This window comes from Marmota monax, unplaced genomic scaffold, assembly GCF_021218885.2.
Source record: "Marmota monax isolate L192 unplaced genomic scaffold, Marmota_monax_Labrador192_F-V1.1 WCK01_AAM20220418_F8-fsc00022, whole genome shotgun sequence".
NCBI classification, from domain to species: domain Eukaryota; kingdom Metazoa; phylum Chordata; class Mammalia; order Rodentia; family Sciuridae; genus Marmota; species Marmota monax.
This window is the reverse complement of record NW_026695215.1, coordinates 2,222,841-2,247,227: the sequence shown is the minus strand read 5'-3', so window position 1 is coordinate 2,247,227 and position 24,387 is coordinate 2,222,841.

Genomic DNA, 24,387 nt, shown 5'->3' with positions numbered 1-24,387 from the left:
TATTAAAATTGACAAAATAGATATTGGAGCAGAGATAAACACTTTGGAAATCATGGATCTGTAGATCAACAATTATGAAGTCCAGTGTCTATGGGGTACTATTGCTAAGTCGACAAAATAAATGAGCAAAGTGAATGTTAAAGGACGAATTCCAAAGACCCTGAAGAAAAGAAAGAGTTTAAAAGTGGGCAATAGACCTACACAGACATTTCTCAAAAGAAGACACACAAAAAGCTGATAGGTACATAAAAAACTGCTCGCATCACTAATTACCCATGAAATGCAAATCAAAGCCACAATAAAATACCACCTCACCCCAGAAGAATGGCTAATATAAAAAATAGTAGAATAACAGGTGCTAATGAGAATGTGGAGAGAGGAACCTTCACATTGTGGAGAGAATGTAAATCAGAATAGCCGTTAGGGAAAACAGTATGGAGTTCCTCCCAAAATTCAAAGTACAGCCACTGTGTGATCCAGCAGTCCCACCAGTGGGTACGCATGGAGAGGAAATGAAGCCAGCATGTCATGAGACACCTGCATCCCAGGCTTGTTGCAGCACTGCTCCTAAAGACCAAGGAATGGAAACAGCCTACGTGTCCATCCGCTGATGAGTGGATGAAGAAAATGTGGTGCCGATGCACAATGGAATACCACTCAATCCTAGAATGAATGAAATTCTCTCTTGACTGACAACACAGTGGAACCCAAGATCATTCTGTTAAGTTAACTCAGTTGGGGTACAGAGAGAGGTACTGCATGAGCTCATGTCGATCCCAAGAAGTTGATCCCATGGATGTTGAGAGTAGAATGGTGGTTCCAGGAGGCTGGGGAGCCCCGGGAGAATGGGGGGGGGTGTGGTTTAAGGGACTGAGAAAGGTTAAGTACTAACTGGGTACTAAGTTACAGGTGAATGGGAGCAAGAACTCCTTGTGTGTCGTTGCACAGCAGGTGTAGCAGTGATGTACTGGACACTGCAAAGCCAGAAGCAAGGGCTTTACAGTTTTTACCATAAATGATGAATGTTTTGAGGAAGTAGAAATGTTAAACTTGACTTGAACATTATACAACATAGGCATCCACTGAAGCATCACGTTACACTACTAATATGTATAAATTTTATGATTTTATGTACCAGCTAACAATTAAATTTAATTACAAAAATGAAAGGAATTCTGGGCAGAGTATGTCCCGGGCAGCAGGAACTGCTTACTCCCCCCAGTTCCAGTAGATCATTGACGTGGGACCGTGGGCCCAGAACTGCCAGCTTTTTTTTTTTAAGAGAAATTAGACACCTGGAACATGGATTTTAATATGAGCTCTTCCAATCCTTACCTACTTCAAGATTTTTTAAAAACACTTCTGAGCCCAGAGATTCAGTCTGCTGTCCACATGGAGTCAATGGAATTGATGGTAACACAAATCAGGCACCTGACTGAAATTCCTAGACAAGGAATCTAGAGTGTGAGATGATGAAACTCCCCAAACATGAAACTGAAGAGAAAACTCGTCTTTTTAGCAGTAACAGAGTAAAAATAACAAGAACACCCATCTCTATAGGTCCCCAGTCGCTCAGGTCTGTACAGCCCTTGTCACCACCCAGCCATCATTTCCAGTCTCCACCAACTCCAAACCTCTGGCTCTCACCCTCATGCCGACCATCTCTCTCTGGGCTGTTGCTTTTATCTTATGGCTTATGTAGAGAGGAGGACCCATCAGACAGAGATTCCTCCACCCTGATTCTGCATTAGACCCCCTCTGCCAAGGCCACCCTTTCCTTCTCTCCACCTGTCACATGATCACAGCTGCCCAGAGCAACTTCTCCTGCAGGGCAGGCTCTCGGGGCCACCTATGCCATGTTCAGACTCTCCATCCTCCCAAGGCTTCAAAATGAGCTCAAGCCTCTTCCACTAACAAGAATAAAAACTGAGATGCCCACTCTCGGCAGTGCAAGCTTCTTGACTGGCTCAGTCCACTCTTCTTTTCAGGTCAAACTTGAAAGACTTGGATAAACACCCAATCTCCAGTGCCCTTCCTCCACGCACTCTTCAGGGTATCTGATCTGGCTTCTGCTTCAAGACTCTGCCTTGCTCTCTGTTCAGCTCATTATGTCATTCAATCCATGGAGCATTTCTAGAACTTTCCTTTCTTGTTCTCGGCATCACTTGACCCTGTTGGCCACTCTCGGCTCCATGACCCAAGCCCTCCCTGGCTTGTGATATCTGGCTCTCCTGGGCTTCCTCCTACTCCTTAGATCACATCTTAATTCCCACTGTTCCTGGGAACCCTGCTTTAGTGGGCCATGAACACTCTCCATTATAACACTTTTCACTGTGACATTTTCTATGTGTGCTCTTCCCACATGTAGGCTGAAGAGAGGGAGAGAGCATATGTTTTCATCATCATATACACTGTCCCAAGTTCAAGTACCAAGTCCAAGACCAGGGGCTCAAGAGCTATTCGTGTAGTGAGTGAGTGACTAAGTACTTGATAGCAGGTGAATCTAGTGCCTGAAACCACAGAGGATGCAGGTGGTCTCACCTGCTCCATGCATGAGGCACTGACTAGAAAACAAGTTTGTTTAAAACCATTTTATGTTTATTTCTTAATCTTTATTAATGACACACCAAATATATTTGGGGCTTTGTAAAAAATATTTTTAGTTATAGATGGACACAATACTTTTATTTATTCGTATGCAGCACTGAGGATCACACCCAGTGCCTTGCACGTGCTAAGGAAGCGCTCTACCACTGAGCCCCAGCCCCAGTCCTATTTGGGACATTTTTTAAAGCAGAGTTGTTCCAATGTGTTGCATTTGGGGTCATTTTTGGTTTTTATTCTTCAACGTTCATTTCACATTTAATATAACCTCTAAGTAGAAAGACATCAAAATCAATAAGGTATTGTTCTTAGCCTATTTTTCTTCCTTCTCTGTACTAAAACTTAAAAGGGAAACAAAATTTGGACACCCATTCATTAAAATCTCCACAGAGGCAGAGGATGACTGTCAGAACAACGAGAAACCAAAGAGGAGAGGAGAAACTCTGAAAAAGCTCATTGAAATGAGTTTTTAGAAGTTGCCCCAAAGTATCCATGCATCATCAATATCAGGATCTGAGGCTCAGAGGGGAAAAAGGATCTGTTTTCAGACCCAAAGAATGAGCACTTCACAGTTCCTCCCAGTGATAAGCAGCTCTGCTCACCCACCATCATGGGCGCTCGCCTTGCCCCAAGGTGGCCAAGTCTTCCCTGCAGGGGGCCTGGCCCTGACAGGAGAAGGTGGCTTGTGAGCATGTGCACTGGGGGAGAGCAGACAGGAATTACTCCAGGAGTTCTGAATGGGGGCCACCTACGTGCAACTAAAGCACACCCATACTACGCCTATAGTGAGCAGCAGAGGGTGACGTTAGTATCATCTGCGTGTAGCTGACATATAAGTGCAGGCTGGGAGGACCCGACAGTGTCGATGATATGAACAGGTGAGGCCCCAGGGTCAGTAGAGACCACTGGCTTGTCCAGTTAAATATGCATAAAGGCTAGCCAAGGAGATTAGAGTCACAGACAGATTTTTTGTGGGAACTCAATGTGTCAAATCAGCTTGATCTGTTAGACAGCCTGGCTCAAGTCCCAGTGTCGTCACCTTTGATAACAGACATCAGCCACATCACTTAACCCTGCACAGCCTCCAGAGCTTCTTGTCTATAAAGTGGAGATGGCAACACTTACTGTCTAGTGTCTGCAGCAGGAGTGGATAAGGTGCTCCGTGCAAGGGCCTCTCCTACAGCAAGGACCAAGTACACAGTACCAATAGGGCTGGGAAAACAGTGACAGAGTCACTCTCAGCTTGCAAGAGGGTCAGGGCAGGTAGGGACAGCCAGGGAACTGGTTCAGCACAGGCCTGAGAGTCTAAGGCCCAGCACATAGAGAGAGGGGCTTGCTGCATGGAGCTATGCGTCTTCTACCATTTGGATGGAAACTGAACCCAGGGCTAGAGTGGTGTTTGAGTTCCATGCGTCCATTAGCTCCCCATGGAACAGGAGGTGGGGTTCACGGGCAGGGTCTTCATGGGGACATTAGTACTGGTCAGACTGACATAAAATACAAGACATCATCCTGCATCAAAACCAAGTGGCCCCACCGGGCAGGGGCAGCTGCTCTCCTCCTGCACCACCACTGCCCACTTGTTTGATTTATTGGCAGCAACCTCACATCTTCACTGAATGGGAAAGTTCTCTACTTGAAAATAAAACTGGGGGCTGGGCATGGTGGTGCACGCCTGTAATCCCAGCATCTCTGGGACAGGAGGATCACAAGTTCGAAGATAGCCTCAGCTACAGCAAGGTGCTAAGCAACTCAGTGAGACCCTGTCTCTGAATAAAACACAAAATAGGGCTAGGGCTAGTGATGTGGCTCAGTGGTCGAGTGCCCCTGAGTTCAATCCCTGGTACCAAAAATAAAGCAAAACTGGGGGCCAGCAGGAGCCTTCCTAAGACAAACTGGGTTTTTAGAACAGACAATAAAGTGGGCAATTAGTAGCATCCCCAAGGCATTATTCCATTAAGAAAGTAATTACCTACAGAAATCTTTAAATGGTGACAGTCTATAAACATTTCACTTACTCTCCACTTTTGAACTCCACCTGGAATGAAGCAGAGACACTGGGAAGTGTATCTTCATGGCTTTCAGAGCAGCGTTGGTGGCTGATGGGACCCACTCCCATCTGTTCTTGTGATGATTAAGAGTTACTTTGAGATGACTGGTTAGAACCAAAAATGAAAATGGCAACTCTACGTATAATTAATATTCCTAATCCTGAACTCACTATCACCAGCTCAAACAAAAAGCTGGGAGACTCTAAACATTGGAACAAGACTTCCTGTGACATCAGTAGCCAAAGCATGCAATTAACCCAGATGCCCATCAGTAAATGAATGCACCAAGAAAATGTAGTCTATGTATACAGTGGAGTTTTCCTCAGCCAAAAGAGGATTGGAAGTATGGCACTTGAGAATATCAAGCTAAATGAAATAAGCCAGACTCAGAAAATGCAGGTGGAACGCTTTCTGTCCTAGGTGAAGCTAGAGCAGAATAATGGAAAGAAGGTGGTGGGAATCATGAAGATTGAGAAGGAGATCAGGAGGGAGGGAGGGAGACAGGAAAGGGGAGGAAATTTGGAGCGAATTTAACAAAATCACTTTATATGCAAATATTAACATGCCACAGGAATTTCATCTTTACGTGTATATGTGGATGGAACCAATCAAAAGTAAAATGATAAATGAGTCAAAGGTAAATCAACAGAGTAGAGGAAGGAGAACAGCGAGAGGGAGGAGGGGAAGAAAAGTGAGGGGAATGGGTATTGAAATAAAATTCCGAGCATGTGTGATTTTGTCATAATGTATTCAACTACTACATATAATTAATGCTCTCACAAAACAGAAATCATAAAGAATTTTAAGATAAAATATTTTTTAAAAAAAGTTAGGGGGACACACTGTCTTGGGGAAGGTGGTTTGGAAGGATCTTCTTTGTCTTGAGATTTAGGAAGAGGAAAGCAGTAATGCCTCAGAGGAAAAAGCTGATGAGGTACAGAAGGGTTAACTTAGAAAAAATGTTAGATTCATGTCTCAAAAAAAAAAAAAAGTTCACACACCCCACAATGTTTGGTAAAAATTTGGAAAGAATGTGGCCATTTCTCTCTCATACTTCTTGCTTTTGTTATTTTCTAATTGCATCTTTGTGCTTTTATCAAATAAAAATCTTGTGGACTCTCCTTTGTTGTTGCTTCATTCTTTGTTTTGTTTTTGCAAATTTAGCCACACAATTATATTTTTACCTCCAAGAGATAATCTGCTTTATATTTCACACTAAGATCTTAGACAAACACGAAAACAAAATCTTCTTATTAGTATTCTAACTTACACAGTTTCTCAGCAGGTTGGCCTGGTGTACAAATTTTTCATCAAAAGGATTTTTTTTTGATGATTATACAATCATCCATACTAAATCTCCCTTTTTGGTTTCCTCTTCCTATTGGTGTATTTAATAATTGCACATCTCCTGCAGAGGGACAAATTTGATCAGAAACTATTTCCGAAAGTTTCTCAGGAGATAGGAAACAACTTTCCAAAGAGAATTTGACTTGAAATAACTGTTTGGACTTTGGGGATTTTCAGTTATTATCAGAAACCCAACTGGCAAGGGCAGCGGTATTGGGATGCTTCATTGAGTCTGACATCGTGTACAACGTGTATTGATTGGAATGTGCCACCTCCAGGCATACTATCATCTTGCTACGTTTAACATAACTGTCACTTGAAGATTTGATTACAAAGTAGTACACTAGGTCTAATCCCACTGACAAAGAAATAGATTACTTACTTTCAAAAACATGTTTTAGGTTCTCAATCTGCCAATTCAAAAAGAGAAGTTGTCATTTTCTACATGAAAAGATTCACTGTCAGGGATTTTAGAGGTGAAAGAGAAGATACAAAGGAGCTAAGGTTAATGGGCTGTCCGCCATGCTAAGCGTCCTTCTTTCCTTGAGCATCCCAACAACCCAGCGAGGCAGGAATTGCCTCCAGCCTGCTGATGCTGAGGTAGGTCAGGATTCTGGCCGTGAATCACTGGGCCTTAGGTGGTGGCTCTGGATCTGGAGTCCAGGCTTCTCTAATTTCAAAGTCCAAGGTCATTCCACCATATTATGACCAGCTCAAGGTTGTCAGTGCAGCAAATGTAAGGAGATGAGTTTCTGAAAAAAATTCTTCAAAACAAGACCTCATCTCATCTGAGATTTAGACAATTGCTTTTCCCACCTCCTAAGTTATCTCAAACCTTCCTCCATTCCTATGGCTCTTGTCTCAATTTTCGGCCTCATCAACTCTTACCTGGTATTTTTACAATCACATATTAATTTATCTTCCTGAATTTGGTTTTTCCTCCCCAAGACATTATCCATATTGATATTTTAAACACAAAGATCTGATTGTCAATCTCTATTGAAACCTTTCTCTGGCTCATCTCCAGTGGGATAAGGTCACAATCCCTTAGCACCATCTTTAAAGCACTCCACTATGTGGCTGGAACCTGGAACGTCCCCCCAAAACTCACACATCCGGCAATGCAGCTCATTCAGAGATGAACAGATTGGATCACGAGGCTCTGATCTCATGGGTGGATTAACTCACTTGATGGATTAATAACTCAAGTGGACTTACTGGGAGGTGGTGAAAGTGATGGGCAGGTGGGGTGTGGCTGGAGAAGGTATGTCCCTGGCCCCTCTGTCTCCCCCTGTCTACTTCCCAGCTGAGTAGCTTCTCTCCACTACACTCTTCCATGCTGCTGCTCTCCCTCGCCTGAGCTCAGAGCCAAGAAGCTGAGGACAAGCCTCTAAAACCATGGCTAAAATCAATCTTTCCACCTTTAAGTTAAAGGGACACTGGTTACAGTGACGGACAGCTAACAGGGCCATCTTGCCCCTCCTACCTCTTCAGCGTCTAGGGAGGTGTCTCGTGGCCATTTGTCCAGGCCTGTGGAATTACCTGAGTTTCCCTGACAGTAGGTGCTTCTGCCTGTGTCCCTTCCTTGGTGCCACTCCCATCCCCCAAGAGTGTGTACTTTTAAGGTCGTCATGGTCACGGGTGCCCTTTTCAGTGACATCTTCCTGTGCTTTAGGCACCAAATCACTCTTTCTGTTTTATAAGAACAGTGCTGTGCTGAACTTATTTCTTTGTATTCTGTTTCTCCTTTACAGATTTTGACATCTTTGTGAGCAGGGACTATGTCTAAATGTTTAGTAACTCTTTCTAAATAAATCAATCTATTTAAGCATTTCTAGTTAGCTTCCTGTTTTTGATGAAATATCTTTAAATGGCACAACTTCAGGAACCTAACTCATTACACTAAGGCTCTGGGAACACTGCCACTTGATCTTACTCTTGGAATCTTCTAAACTAGTCATGGCATGCCAGAGAGAGGGGGGAGGGAGAGAGAGAGAGGGAGGGAGAGAGGGAGAGAAAGGGAGAGAGAGGGAGGGAGAGACAGGGGAGAGAGAGGGAGAGAGAGGGAGGGAGAGAGAGAAGGGGAGGGACAGGGAAAGAGGGGGGAGAGGTAGAGGAAGAGAGAGGGATAGAGAGGGAGGTAGAGAGGGGGGAGAGAGGGAGGGAGAGGGAGAGGGAGAGAGAGGGGGGAGAGAGGGAGGGAGAGAAACAGGGAGGGAGAGAGAGAGGGAGAAGGAAAGAGGGAAGGAGGGAGAGAGAGGGAAAGAGATGGGCAGAAGGGGAGAGAGGGAGAGAGAAGGGGAGAGAAAAAGAGAGAAAGGGAGGGAGATAAAGGGAGAGAGAGGAAGGAAGAGAGAGGGAGGGAGAGAGAATTTCCACTCACCTTAGTAAAGCTTGGGAAGAGGACTCAAGAGGGAAGGAGTGAGTAGACTAGTGATCAATAATGAAGAAGGAAAATGTAAGAAGCAGAGAGGAAAATGAGAACACAGCACCCAGAGAATAAACCTAGGTGTCCCAGAGTTGAGAGAGCCCAAATCTGAATACAAAGTACAAAGGAAGCTTCAGAGAACCTCGGAGGTAGGTTCTGGGTTCTGACTTCCACAACATGGAGTGGGTGAGGGCAGGTCAGGGACTGAGGGGCGGTGAGGACAGAGGGCTGAAGAAGTCGGAGAGACATGTGTGTCCTGTTGAGTCCCCTCTGTGTGTCCCCTAATCTCGGCCAGGTGCTGAGCTGCTACGTGGATCTCACCATGGGTCCCAGGGGCTTTCTACCCACAGCTTTCTGTCCTCTGCCATAAGAGGGATGGGAGAGTGCATGCAGCTGGGATTGGCTGAACAACCCCAAACAATGTTGAAGCAAACAAGAGTGTGTCTTTCCTTTGCAGCTAGACACCGGCCACATGGACTTCCTGTCTTCAAGGCCAGGGATGTAGAGGGGTCAGGCAGTGCAAATGTCAGAATGGATCACAGCAAGTGGCCATGGCAGAGCAGGAGATGAGCACCCAGCAGGAGGGCCAGTTCATTGGGGTTGAAGTCGATGGTGGGAAAGGTGAACAGCCATCCCTAATTCACCTCTCCATTTATTAATTCAAAGGAAGGATACCTGTGCTTTCCCTGGCACATGTGAAAAGTTTGTGAGAGCTCACGCTTGACTCCATGCAGCATGGAGCTGCCCACAGGTGCCATCGCAGGCCTCTCCAGCCCCCAGTCTCCATGTCTCTGGCTGCTCAGCCTGTGCTGTCCAGTGAGGAACCACCTGCCACCTGTGGCTACTTAGGTGTCAACTTAAATTAATCACAATTGGATTAATTAAAAAGTCAGTTTCTCTCTCACACTGGACGTATTTCAGGTGCCCAGGAGCCACATGTTATTGGCGGCCCGGTTCTAGAATCTTCCCACCACTGCAGAGTATGCTATTGGGAAGCTCCACACACCTGACCAGCTCTCATCTCCCTGCTGAGCTGAGCCTTTTCATTTCCTTGCACAGAAACTCCCTGCGGGTGCCTCCCTGCCACCAAGACTCCTCCTGGGGACCTTATCCAAATGCTGTCTCTGACCTGGGGACCTTGTCCAAATGCTGTCTCTGTGCAGCGAGGCCACAGTGGGTGCCAGGAGTGGGTGTGATGGCACTGACTCCCAGGTGACACTGACGCTGTTCCTTCAGCTGTATTTGGTTGCCGTGGCATTCAGACTGTTCCCACTCCATCTCCATCCCTTCTTGGCGTCCACAGGCTCCCAGAGAAAACCCTCGTTTGGTCCAGTGTGAAGCCTGCTCAGGTGGTCATTCCCAGGTGCTGTCTCCACGTGCAGCCAGGTCCCTGTCTCCTGAAGGCCCTCCCAAGGGCTCCAGCCTGCTGGATCATTTGCGTACAGTTTGCTTTTAAATCTAGCAATGAGGGTCATGTCAAGGAAGGTGGGCAGCTTGCACGACTCAGGCCCCACCCCAGGGGTTTCCAGGCATTGGGTTGGAGGTGGGGCCCCTTCACCCACATTACCAGCAGACTGCAGGAGACTCTAATTCCAGTGTTTTCCTAGCCGAACCCCCAGACATACTGTTGTGTGGGGCTGGAGGTGCAGCTCAGCGGCAAAGCACTTGACAAGCATGCAAAAGTCCCCAGATTATGTGCCCACCCAACAGCGTGCGCTCACATACACACACACACACACACACTGCCATAGTGAACATAACTGACGACACTCGCAAAACTCACAGATAACATTTCTCTGACATTCAACTGCTTGTATTGTTTTTGATTGACTGCAAAATAGAGTATGAGCTGCCTGTTCTTATCTTAAAATGTCTAGATTCATAGACTTCAGCCTTGACCGAGTGTAGAAATTCCTCGAATCCCTTGAGGAAGATTTAAAAATCTTACAAAGTGGGCCTAGCCCCAGAGATTCTGACTTAATTGATGGGGCAATGGCCTTGTGTTTTGGCTTTGCTTTGCTTTGCTTTGCAGAGGTCTATATTAGTCTCCTGGGCTGACATAACAAAGGACTGTAAACTCAGCAGCTTAAAAATGACAGAAGTGCATTCCATGCCCATCCTGCAGTGAGCTGAGATCAAGGATTTGGCAGGGCCGTGGTGCCTCCGAAGACCCTGGGGAAGGCTCCATCTCATGCTCTTTCTCAGAAGCTGGTGGTCTGGTCGCTGTGGTCCTTAGCTATCCTGGTTCATGGCTAAATTGCTCCAGTTCATGCCTCCTGTGTCAGACCTTCCTCCTGAGTCTGTCTCAGTCTCCTTCTAAGGACACCAGTTACTGAATATAGGGCCCATACCCTCCTCTCAACTTTCCATCTGCAAAATCACTTTTTCCAAATGAGGCTGTGTTCACAGGTATGGGGCTGAATGCTGCGACACATCTTTTGCAGTACATGATTCAACCCACAAGCTCCCCAAGCACTTCTAACATCAGCCAGGTTGGGGGAAGGATGGGTCAATGGTTCTGACTCTTGACATGCATCACAATCCCCAAGAGATATTGGATACCCATGGGTTAGTGGATCCCGCTCGGTAGATTTGGTCTGGACCCAGGAATTTGCATTTTTCCTCACACATTTGGAAACAATCAATCAAGAAAGAAGGAGAATAAAATGAGGCCTGTCCTCCGATGCCCTGGAGGGTCAGCATCGGCCTCCTGACAGCTGGACAAAAATGTACAATGTGGGTTAGAAATGACATTACAGCAAGATTTCCAGGGAATTCGAGCATTCGTTATATTATTGGAGGTACTGTTGCATACCATGCAAAAGTAAAATTGTTCTTAAATAGCTTGTGAAATGAGCTATTGAGAAAAATGGATGAATAAAGAAACAAATAAGGTGCTGGGCTGTGGCTCAGCTGTAGAGCACTCGCCTAGCCCGTGAGAGGCCCTGGGCTCGATCCTCAGCACCACATAAAAAAATAAATAAATAAAATAAAGGTATGTGTCCTACTACAACTAAAAAATAACTATTAAAAAAAAAAAAGAAACAAGAAAATGAGCCACGAGGCAGATTCCCCAGTGGCCTATCTCCCTGAAGGCAGGAAGGGGCCTTCTGAATCTTCTGGCCAAAGAGATGTCCCAGCAACTGTGAAGAAAGTGGCTGTCACCACGGTGGCTGAAGATACTCTGCCTGCTGGCTCTTCAGCCACCACGACTCCTCGCTACGATCTGCCTGTCTAGGCTCAGACCCAGAAATCCCAAACTTTTCCTGTCTCTGCTCCTTCTCAAATGATTCCAAATAACTCTCCATGGCCAAAGCTGGGAACAGGAGGAAGCCTGGGAAACACAGACCAGCACACCACAGAGCTAGCCCTGACCTGGCGCAGGGCCAAACAAGTAGCAGGTAAGTCTCAGAGTCGGTGGCTGAGAACCAAAGAAACCTTCCCGAAAGCTTACAGCCAAGTCCAAACATGCCGTATATGATTTTCTTTTGGCAGATACAGTGTAAAGTAAGAGCAGACCAAATTCCCCAGGTAATCGTAATTGACCTATAAATGTCATTATTGATAGATTGTATTTCTGGAAATGTTGTTCTAGCACTAAAGTGCTCCTGTGAATCTGAGAAGGGAATTTAGAATTAGACGGAGCCTTTTCCATCTCTCTCTCCAACTAACTTCACGTTTCCTCTTGAAGAGCTGCACTTTTCCCCTTTCCTTCTTCTTCAAAACATATCACAGATGCAAGCAGTCACAGACATTGATGTCCAGAAGGTCCATGGTTCATTGGGGACAATTACTTTGGGGAGGACCATTTGCTGGCATTGCTTCCCAGAGCCGTTCTCGCTCAGACCGAAGGAGTTCTCATCAGGTTAGCTTTTTTAACTTGTCAATTTTAAGGACTGATACTATATTTTAATAAAATGGGTATTGTTTGGGGAGGTTTGAACGCTTCTGTCTCTTCTAAAATTCACGTTGACAATCTCTAACGCGACTCATTGTGAGGTGTGGCTTTTAGGGGCCCATCAGGCTAGGAGGCTCTTCTCTCATGGATGGAACTAGGACCCTCCTGAAAGGGCTCCTTCCCTTTCCTGCCTTCTGCTGTGTGAGGACATAGTGATTGTCCCCTCTAGAGGGCGCAGAAACAAGTGGTCATTTCAGTGGCAGGCAGCAGCCCTTGCCAGACACCAGCCTCTGGGGCCTTGATCTCGGGCTGCCCAGCCTCCTGAACTGTGAGCAGCACATTCCTGCAGCTCACATGGGACCCCGTCTGCGATCTTTTGTTACAGCAGCACAAAGGGAGAGAGACAGTACGGTGTGACGTCAGGGGTCGATGCCCCTCAGGTGTGGCACTTCTCTGCACAGCTTGTCTCAAGTGTCCTTTCCGCTGTGCGTCCTCGTGCTCTTCTGTGAAACAGGATTGACAGAATGCCATCTTTCTCAGATGGCTATTAGATGTAAACAGGACACATTTCTTCCTCAAAAATGTCCCCCATATCTTCAGTCATGTAATAGGGATATCTTCTGTAAACACCTATTTTATTTGACCTTTGGCACGAACTTATGAAATCAGCTTCCACATTCTCCAAATTCAAATTGGCAAACAGGATTTTTTTCCCCTGAAATTAGTCCATTGCATTCATTAGTAGAACTTCAGAATAAAGAATAGAATTAACAACTCTAGGTCTCTATTCATCCACAACAAATAATATCCCTTAATCAAACTCCACATGGAAAATCCTCCTGTGCCTCTTGCATTCTCTGCTGATAAACTGCTGAGTCACTGCGTGTGGCAGCCAAGTTCATCTCTGAAGCATGCCTCTTTGAGTTGACAGGGGCACCCAAGGTCCTTCTGCTATTTCTAGATAATAGAAAGAGACCAGCAGCCTGATGCATACTCTGAGTAGCTGTGTGTGTGTGTGCCTGTGTGTGTGTGTGTGTTCATCTGTGTGTGTTCTGTTGCCTTTGCCCTTACTAAGGCTGGCAGAGACTTGTCATGCACATCGCAGGTTGAGCAATTCCTGTATGATGTAGGCACCTTGAGAAATCATGTAATGAGACTCTAAACTGTAGCATGACAAATATAGATAACCGTGGCCACCCATCAGAAGAGTTGGATGTGAGCTCATTGGCTCAGGATGGTATATTGTAACTTGTTTATCAAGATTAGCAAGGGGAAATTTTAAATAATTAAGAATTTTCTTATCTTGCATTTAAAAATAAGCCATAGACCCTAGATTAAGTCTAACTTGGTTAGTTCTTACTGGCAATAGAAGCAATATTCTGCTGTTAACATGGCAGCCATTTCTTGTGCTATGACTTAGCACCACTTTCCTCTTCTCCAAATTAGGAAAAAAAAGACACTTTAATCTGACTTTGAAAACATATTTTGTAATCCCTAATTGTTACTCATTTGAACTTCATATTCTAACACAGCCAAGGGCTGAGGAGCACCCCTAACACTGGAAGAGGTTGTAGAGATGAAGAGAGCTCTTCCACGAGAGAAGCCGGCTGTAGCTCTGGAGATGGCTGGTCTTGATTGCCTCGGATACTGTTAACCTTCTCTGAGCATCAGTTTCTTCTATGTAATAAAAGAATAATAAAAGCACCCTACCATAGAGGTGTTGTCAGGATGACCCACAGAACATTTTTGTGCTCTGGTGCCCGATTTGCTGAAAACATCTGTGGACTTTATCCGGAGTGTAAACCATAAGGGTTTGTCCAGTTTCCTGACTTATGTTAAAACACTCTCTGGTTGAATGGTTCTTAGATACCTCTACCCAGCTGCATCTTCAAGTCTATTGATTATGCAGAAATTCCGTGCACACTTTGTATTTGTTATAATGGATTTTTAATCCAGCCTATTTAGACCTCTAGTATTTGTTTCATTTTAATTGTTGTTTATTACTGAATGTTCCTTTTAAATGACCTATTACAATCTTTAAACTCATTTCCTCTGGTTTATGTTCCTTTCTCTCTCTCTCTCTAATATCTCTCTCTCTCTCTCTCTCTCTCTCTCTCTCTCATATATTGCCATCAATTGATGACTAAGTGATTTTTAGAATTTTTCTTATTTTATTAATATAAAATTGAAATCGACCTTCCTCAGACTTGTAATTGTTAGTTGGAGAAATGACTACATCATAAAAACTTAGAAGGTACTATTTTAGCAGGGAAACTTTTTTAGGAACTGTTCTATGAACTTATATATGGAAAAGAGGAAAGTTTTTGCAGTGTGGAAATAACTAAGGCAATTTTCTGTATTATTTAGGGAGAAAATTTTACTTTTTCTTAAATTGCATGAAGACTCCAAGTTAAAATGTCCCTTCATCTGATACCTTTGAAAGTCCATTTTAATTACTGAAATAAAAACTCCCTGATGTTAGAGAGATTCTACATACATTAAAGCAATCAAATTATATGTTCCCACTACCTTCTGTTTGCTTTAATTAGACCTAAGGGTACAAGTCTCAAGATGTTACTGTTGACTTATTTAGAAAGTATTTTAAATCTCTCAAAAATCTCTGGAGGCCCTGCAGATCAAATAGGCTAAACATATACTATGAAAATCGGTTGGCTTATAAATGTTAGCACAAAATTTTTTCCATTATTTGTTTCAACCTACCTGTCTTCTTATATTTGAAGTGAGTTATTGCAGACTTTGTTTAGCTGACTTAGCCTATCAATCCATGTCTTTCAATTGGTTTATGTAGTTAATTTATATTTTAAACAATCATTGATATAAATGTATATAGGGCTTACATTTGCCATTTTCTTCATTTTTTCTGTTTTCTCTGGTTTATGTTCCTCTGTTTCTCTCTCTCTCTCTAATATCTTGCCATCATTGATGACTTAAATGATTTTTAGAATTTTTCTTATTTTATTTATAATGTTTTAAGAGTGTCACTTAAATAGTTTTCTTGGTTAATGTAGGCATTAAAATATTTATACATAGCTTATCAGACATACTAGTGTTAAAATTTTACCACCTCTGGTGAAATGCTAATAATTCATTTTCATTTAAACCCTTTGTCTTTTCACTTAAAACAAAATGTTGCAAACATTTCCGCAAACACTGAGCACCACAGCAGATGGTGGTGTAATTTTAGCTTCAAGCAAAGAGCATGATTTCAGGAATTCATGGAGAAAAGGATGGCCTATCGTATATATTTACTCCCAATTTGACCCAGTCTGTGGCCCTTTCCTTTCTGAAGTATTAATCCTGCTTCTCTTATCATTTCCTTTCTGGTCTATGAGCTTCCTTGAGCTATTAAGGGCAGATCTGTTAGAGAAAAAATTCTCTTAGTTCTTCTTTTCCTCAGAATGTGTTTGTTTCCGAAAAGCAGTTTCACCGGACCTAGAATTCAGCATTGACCATCCTTGTCCTTCAGCACAGAAATCCACTCTTTCCTGGATTCCGTGGCCTCGTGAGGAATTTACCAACCTGGGTATGGGGGCCCCTGTAGAACCCCTGCTTAGCTAAGCTTCCTTTTAAGAATTTTTCTTGAGGATGTGGCTCAAGCGATAGCATGCTCGCCTGGCATGCGTGTGGCCCAGGTTCAATCCTCAGCACCACATACAAACAAAGATGTTGTGTCCGCCGAAAACTAAAAAAAAATATATATATATATATTAAAATACTCTCTCTCTCTCTCTTTAAAAAAAAGAATTTTTCTTTGTCTCAGTTTTCAGAAGTTTAATCATGATGTCTTTGCATGGATTGAGTAATTCCTGTAGATCTATCCTGGAGGCCCCTGACTCTTTCTGCTGTCCTTTCCATCCTACAATGAGCCTATCCTGTGAGTTTAGTTGTTGTGGTGGTGATATTTTTTCAGCTTTATAATTTCCATTTTTTTTTTTTTGCTAAAATCTACTAGTTTCCATGGATTTGTAATATGGTTGCTTTCAAATCTTTTCCTTACACCTACACCTGATTTCTTTCAGTATTGGCCTTAAAGATGGAGAGCCTCACTCCTGGTCCATCCTCTGGCTACCCAGAGTGCCACCAGGAGACAGAGGCAACCCACGTGGGTCCTTCCACCACCGCGCATGCCTGGAACTGTGGGCTGTGGCTTACCTTCCACTGTCAGTGGAGGGCTGTTCTGGATCTTCTTCCAACCAGCCGGAGGGCAAGGAGAAGGTGGACTTGACTACCTTCTGTCAGAAGGTGGAGGGCCAGGAGATTCCTAGCTGGATCTTCTGCTGATAGCTGGAGGGCTGGGAGTTACTGTCTGGATGGCTTAGTGTGTTGCAGTGCAGATTTGAAGGTAGTGGCCATTGGTAGCCTCTGGGTGGAGAGCTGGGGGGCACCAGGCTTGCTGGTGTCCCCAGTGCTAGTGGAGGAGGGGGCTATTTCTGTCAGTGAGTGCGAGACATAGGTGGACACATGTGTTTTAATACCACTGACGGGCCACTTTCCCTCCACAAAGCCCAGACACTCACGTTCTCAGTGACATTCTTCCTGGCTTGACCTTCTGCTTATTAACGTGACCTTCTATTTATTAACTGTTGTACAAAACCTACTCCCTTTTGTATCGATGCCACTAGTTAGGGTCCTTTTGATGTCATGGGCACTGTCGTCATCTCCCAGTGACAATATTGGCATTATAAGAAAAGAGAAAACATTAAGAACACAGCCACTGCTGGGTGGTAAACTGACAGACTAAAGAGAAGAATCGCTTTGAGTTTCTTGGGATGATAATAGACTTAATTGATTAGATTTGTTGTTATGCCAAAAAGCAAAAAAATAATTGTTGCAATAAAATGCCCTCACAACGCTAGCTGCTTATCCCTCAAACTAATTTAATTATTAAAGCCAGTATTAGTTTTAGGACCTTATAACTTGACCAATGGCCAAATAATTGGTTCGGCAAAAATTAATTCATCAAATATTGATAGATTACCCGCCATTCGCTAGGAGTCCACTTGCTTTGAGAAAGGCAGGCTTTCCTCTGTGTGAATGAGCCTTCTACTCCATCCTCTCTCCTTCCTCTCAGTTTTCCCTTGATAGCAGAAACAGCCTGTTTAATCTTGTTAGATCTCATATGAGCTGTGGCATCTCAGTTTTTTTCCTAACAGAAAATCAGGGTCAAGTGCTTCAGAGATGAGACATAGTGGCAGGTGTACGAGTGCCCAGGAGCCCACACAGCTGGAGGGGCTGCAGTGGGACACCCAGCCAGAGCACACCCTCGAGATCCTGGAGTCCAGGAAGCAGGAGGGTGTATCGGACCAATTAGCAGCCATGCCAGCTGCCATTTCACCACCACACCCCTCCGTGTCTGAGCTTTATCTGGAGCAGCTGCTGTTTAATCAGAATTCTTAGTTATGAAATCATTAAGGTTTTACTTTTAAGAAACAGCACCCACCCTTGTATATCAGAAAACCATTCTGAGGGGCCAAGACCGCACATGCCTTCACATCGGGAGGCCTCTGCTGGGTGGAGATGCTGCCACATCTAATGTGTTTAATAGAAGCTCTGGGTTTGCGTCTAAATGGTGATGGCTACACTGCATGTGCTGTGCAGTGGTCAGTCTGCAGGATTGATAGCTCCAAACTGGAATTGAATGAGGAGAAGTAGCTGATTAGTCCAATACAAAGCTTGTAGCTTCCACAAATCTCTTGGACTGCCTGGGATGGATGCTTCTGGAACACCAAATCCTATTTCTCTTTGTTCTGTTTTGGCTCTAAGCCAAGACGAGCTTCTTCCTGGGGAGGATCTGGAGCACCCTGCAATTAGACCTTCATCAACAGCAGCAGGCTGAGCTTCAAACTCCAGCAGCTTCAACTCCTGGACATGGCTCCTGCTCCCTAGTATCCTCTGTCCCCAAACTCATTCTTTAGACTCAGAGTTTCAAGGGAAAACGTGGCCCTAATAACAGAATCTGTATCCCTCATTCCTTTCTTTCTCACTGACACTAAATTCGACTTAGAGGTAGATTCAAGCCACAGTAAGTAACCCACTGTTAACAGTTCCTTAGGTCCACCTGCAAGAAGGTAAGGAATCAAAGTAAGCCATTATTGAGATTGGGCTGTAGAGCACAGGAGTGGCTGGATAGATACTGACAAACTTTGTTGTGGGCCCAAGGAAAGCCATCTCACATAAACACACACCTACATACGTTTTTGCTTCTCCTCCTTCTGTGCCCCCCTAAGATTTTTAAAGTAGGTGTGTTAGTCAACTTTTCATTGACCTGACCAAAATATCTGACTAGAACAACTGAGAGGACACAAAGGTATTTTGAGCTCACAGTTTCAAAGGTTCAGTCTATAGTCAGCTGATTCCATGGCTCTGGGCTTGAGATGAGGCAAAACATCATGGCGGAAGGGTGGAGCAGAGGAAAGCCACAGGAAGGAGAGAGAGAAAGGGAGTGTGCATACATGAAGAGCCAGGGACAAAATATAAAATCCCAGTGTACACCCCCAGTGACCTACTTTTTCTAGCTACGCTCACCTGCCTACAATTGCCACCCAGTAATACATTTGAATTATCAATTCATCAAATGGATTAATCCACTGATTAGGTCACAACTCTCATAATGTAGTCATTCAACCTCTGAACATACACTGTTCATAAGCTGCATATATTTTCAATGCATGAGATTTTCAGAGGACACTTCATATGCAAACCTCCCTGTTGGGAGGTATTGCCTTAAATAGAAGGGTCACACCACTTGTTAATTGCCTTACCCCCCTCCCCATGGTCTAGAATCTAGAAAATTCAGAGACCTATAGGAGTCAGCAAATGATCCATGCTGGTCTGGCAGCATTTGTGGTGAGCCTCATAGTATAACGTGCCCCTAAGAAGAGTGCTTACTGCTAGGGAAGACCAACTGTACAGTTGACCCTCAACAGATAGGGTTTCCAGAGAGCAGGATTCCCAGTGCTAAGACTAGAAACTCCTGGGAAACTGGATGAGATGGGCCACCTCGCCCCTGCGCGGTATACCAGTTGTTGCTTTATTTGAGCTTCTTTCTTTCATTCCATCCTCTTTATCCCTTATGCAAAAGCCTATGAATTTTTAAAGGCTGGGAATTAATTTCAAATTTAAAAATAGTTTATGGATCAAAACATAGTCCAGATTTGATGCGTAGCCTCCACATCTGTGATCCATTTTTTAAGAGATTAGAGTATGGATGGGCCTTGGAGAAAAGTCACATAGATGGTCTTGCTGTGTTCTCCTAGTCTGGTGCTGAGAGCCACGGCCGAGTCTGTATGGCCCCTGGCATTTTGCCAACAGTATTGATTGACAGGCGAGGCATTACTATCCGCCTCTGCCGCAACTTTTGAGTTCTCGCACTATTTTGGAGTTCTCATGGGGATTTCCGGGGATTCCCCGAGAGTTCCCATTGGTTGGGGAAGTGCAGGAGGAGGGATTTCCCGGAGAGATATTTCCGGCTGGGGGTTCCTGGACAAGCCTCGTGGCGTTCGGGAGGTTTCCCCGGGAGCTGTGTGAAGTGTTTTCCTGCAGTTTAAAAATAAAGTTTGTTCCTGCTTCAGTGGCTCGTGATTTGTGCCCAGCCAGACTGCGGCAGTCTGGGTCTTCAGTCAGAGTCAAAGTGAACCATGATGGCTCCCCAACGCGTCCCAGCTCACAGATGCTCGTGGTCACAGCACAAACCACCACCTGTGCATGAGACTCAAAGCCACACCTGCATCTCCAACCTCCTCTGGATTTGTCATTCATCATATGTGGTACCTCATGCAAATCTGTGCCTGAATGTTCTAGAATCCTGAGAAGATAGCATGTGCACAGCAGACCTTGTCCTCCAGCCCCTTGTATTCCTTGTGTAGTTATGAGAACTCATTCAGTTGCCCCCAGCAACCTGTGAATCCTCTCAGAGCCTTTTTGACCTTACTCCTCACATGCAATTTTTATGAGTTAAATTGGATCCTTGAAGACTCAGGTACTGACATCATGAGATCCACGGGAAATGGCCATAAGGGAGAAAGGGAGGGAGAGGGAGCAGGAGTAGACAGGAAGTATTCCAGAGGGTGATGCAGCTCTGGCATCTGTGGAGGTCAGGGGAGATGCTGAAGTCCCCTGGCTGCTCTAACAGGACATATAGACTGGCATCTATGAAAACAGACCTTCTCTTCTCAGTGTCTTGGAGGCTAGGAAATCCAAAGTCAAGGTGCCTGCAGATGGCTTCTCTGGGGTCATGGATGAATAACCATCTTCTTTCCATGTCCTCACATGGCCAAAGGGGCAAGAGATCTTTCTGAAGTCTCTTCTGAGGACTCTATCCTCATGGGCTAACCACCTTCCAAAGGGCCCAAGTAAATGCCCTCATATTGGGGTTTGGGATGTCAAAATATGGATTTGAGGAGGAGCATGAGCATTTCATCTCTTCTGATCCTTCTGAAAGAAGGAACAAGGATTGGGTAGGTAGACAAGAAAGTTTCACACAGGCAAATGGGGAGTTGAAGCCGAGTCTCTGGTTATAGGAGTCCTGTGCCCCATGGGAGTCGGGCATCCTGTAAGAATGGCTGGCTCAGTTCCCACCAGGATCCTCTGCTGACTGAACAGCCCATCAGAGGCATGACCCCATCATGAGTGAAATGATGGAGGCGGAGGAACAGAAACTGCACCCCTGGTCAGATGTGTTCCCCCTCCTGGGGACCTGAAGGCTGTGTTGGGAAACCCTATTGAACCTCTCTACTGGCCAGTGGGACCTTCTTTCTGACCCATGTCCTAAGCTGGACTGGCATCTCTTCTCTGGAACATTAACTGTTCCCCCTGCCCTTGGCTTTGTCTGCCTCTCACTTCAGTTCATTTCCAAATTGTTGCCAAAAAATGTTCCTTTTCACATGCAAATCCAATCCAGTAACTCCCCAGCAACCAGATTCCAGTCTTTCACTGGGGACCCTCAGGATCCAAGCCAAGCTTCTCAGGGTGGCAAGAGTACTAGCCAAATATTCCACTGGGCGGGTCTGTCCCCATGTTCCCCATCCCTCTCCAGAAATGTGTGGAGTTGCCCATCAACTTCAGATACTTCTTCCTTCATCTCATACCTGGTCCTTTGCTCATAATGTCCACACTGTAACTGTCCCCTCCGGCCCCATCATCCAATAACTGCTACACAGACAATGGGATATTTTTTCTAAGTCAGTGGTTTTCATACTGATTGTGCAGGGCTGGGGAGATTAAAAAACAAAACATGGATGCTTGGGTCCTGTGCCCAAAGGTTCAGACTGAGCTAGCCTGGGGTTTGGCAGGACATTAGGATTTCTTAAGGGACTTTACTGTGCATCCACAGCACAACTGAGAAACGCTGATTTCTAGATATTTTTCACCCAGGATCGTCCAACTCCTAGGGAGAGTTTGGAACTCCTGCTCTCAGCAGCGTCTGGCACCCTCTGCCTATGCAAGTATAGGCTCTGAGTGGCCTGGTGCAGACTGGCCTCACCTCGTTGGCAAACAAGAACAATTCCCTTCACCATAGCAAAGAAACAATGCCACGAAAAAAAGAAGGAAAAAGACTCCACACACGAGATTCTTGTGTTAAAAAGACAAACTGCTTCGATCAAATATCCCATCATATAACAGATGCAACCATGCTACTTTTGCCTTGTTTTCCAAGCCTATAAATTTATTCCTTTACTTTTGTTCAAAGTCCTATGATAAAGAAAGACAAAAACAAACTGGGAGATTGTGTGATGTTAAAAAAACAATTGCTTTTTGTCAATATTCCAGGCAAAAATGTGTTAGATCTGCAATTAAAGTCTTTTTTAAAGCAAGATAAATAAATAAAAGCAATTTTCTTGTTTATTATTATATTATTATTTTCAAATCTGACTTGGAAGTCTATCTAGGAAGGAGAAATCAAATACCAGTTATTGTTAGAAGTCTATTCTCATTGCCCCCACTCCAGATCTGGATAACTATAGAAGAGGATTGATAGAATTTGAATAGAAGAATTTGAGGTTTGGGGGCCCTGTGCTCAAAACCTGGTGAAGATGAACAGAACTTTTCAAGTAGGGAGGGAAAATTATTTTCCAATTTTTCAGGAATGAGGAACAAAATAGAAATTAACATTGCAATGTACTGTCCTACCGTGTTTTTATCATTCTATTTACTGGGTTGAGGAATGCAAGGCCGGAGAACTCAGGTTCTAGTGCTGGGTATTTCTGCTCCACCATCCCAAGGGCAGGCACATAGCAGCCTCAGTAAATTGTTCTTTACTGTCCTTTATTTTCCACTCATCATGTTTTTGACATTAATCAACTTTCATTTTCTTTACATTCACAAATAGATTTTATTCTGAATCAGTTAAATTATCACCTTTGCTACTTAGAAATAATTGCAAAAGTCTACAAATCCTATTGTGAAACACAAAGTTGAGTAGCTATGTAATAGCTGTGTTTATGTGACAAATCTGTAAAGTCAAGTGCTCATAATATAACCAATCTAGAAATCATCAACAAGCAAGGGAGAATAAACATTAGGTATAAATTCTTCACTCTTTTGGGGCCATAAGTATTTGCTAGATTAAAAGTTTATTTTCCTAATGAGAATTATCTATGTAGTGTTTTTATTGAAAAAAAAATTATATATACTTTACACTTTGCCTTTATATTTATATCTTTCTTCAGAAACCAGAATGGCAATGTCATGAAGAAAATTATTTCATCCATTTTTTCTATTTGTTTATTCATCTCCTAGGAAAGTGCATAGTAAATAGTAGGTGCTGAATGTTTGCTGAAGAAAGACATATTTTTAAGCAGTGAGACACATTAATAAGTAACATGGCAGACATGGGAATTAATCAAGAAAATGGAAATCAGAATTCTGAACCTAAAGACTTACATGCACTCAATAGAATAAAACAAATTACTTCCATTTTTATTTTTAGAAATCTGATTGTTAAAAACACTAATTTGCAATGTATGATTGTAAAATTTAAGCAAATTATAAATTTAAAATTATAATTTTAAATTATCAATGTAGTTTGAACTCATTTAAGTACACATCTGCACACATATATAACCACATTAAAATTGGACTTAACTAACATATTAACTTATATGAAGTATCATTGGCTGATTAAAATAACACCTTTGATAGTAAGAACCTTTGTCTATAAGTCCAAATTGTGGAAAAAACAAAGTAGTCTTTAATCATGGACTGACAGTACCTAAAGAGATGTTTCTATAGTTTTTTCTATAATTTTGTTTCTATAATTGATGAGAATATATTGAGGTAGGGTAGTTTCTATAGTACTATTACTTAATACTCTATGTTTAAACCATTTGTAAAACAAACAACTGATGAACAAAATTGACAAAACTTGAGCTAGAGTAACTAAGAAATAAGAGAGAAGGCTCAAATCTGAAAGAAAGGGAAGACATTGCAATTGATACCATAGAAATGAAAGAGATTCTAAGAGACGACTATGAACAATTATGTGCCAACAAATTGGATCACCTATAGTAAGTAAATTTCTAGACACATACACACTGCCAACTGAATTGGAAGGATTAGGGGATTGAATCTGTACAAAGCCCAGGGCCTGACGGCTTCACTGCTAACTTCCACCAACATTTAAAGAAGAACCAAGGCCAGTCCTTCTCAAATTCTCTCAAAAAACTTAAGAAGCAGGACCACTTACAAACTTATTTTATGAGGCCACCATTACTCTGACACCAAGCCAGACAAGGACACAAGAAAAAAGAATTACAAGCCAAAATTCCTAATGAACACAGATGCGAAAATCCTCAACAAAATATTAGTGAACCAGATTCAACATCGTACTGAAGGGATCATTCTCTGTGATCAAGGGAGACCACCCCAGGAATGCAAGGTTGTCTCAACACATCAAATCCACAAGAGCCATAAACAGCATCCACAGAACCAAGAGTGAAACCATGGGATCATCAAGAAAGAAAAAGTTAAACATTAGTGAAGATGAGTTGTCTGAACAGGCTGGTGCTGTTTAGTAAGTGAATAAACTTAGTTGTTTGAAT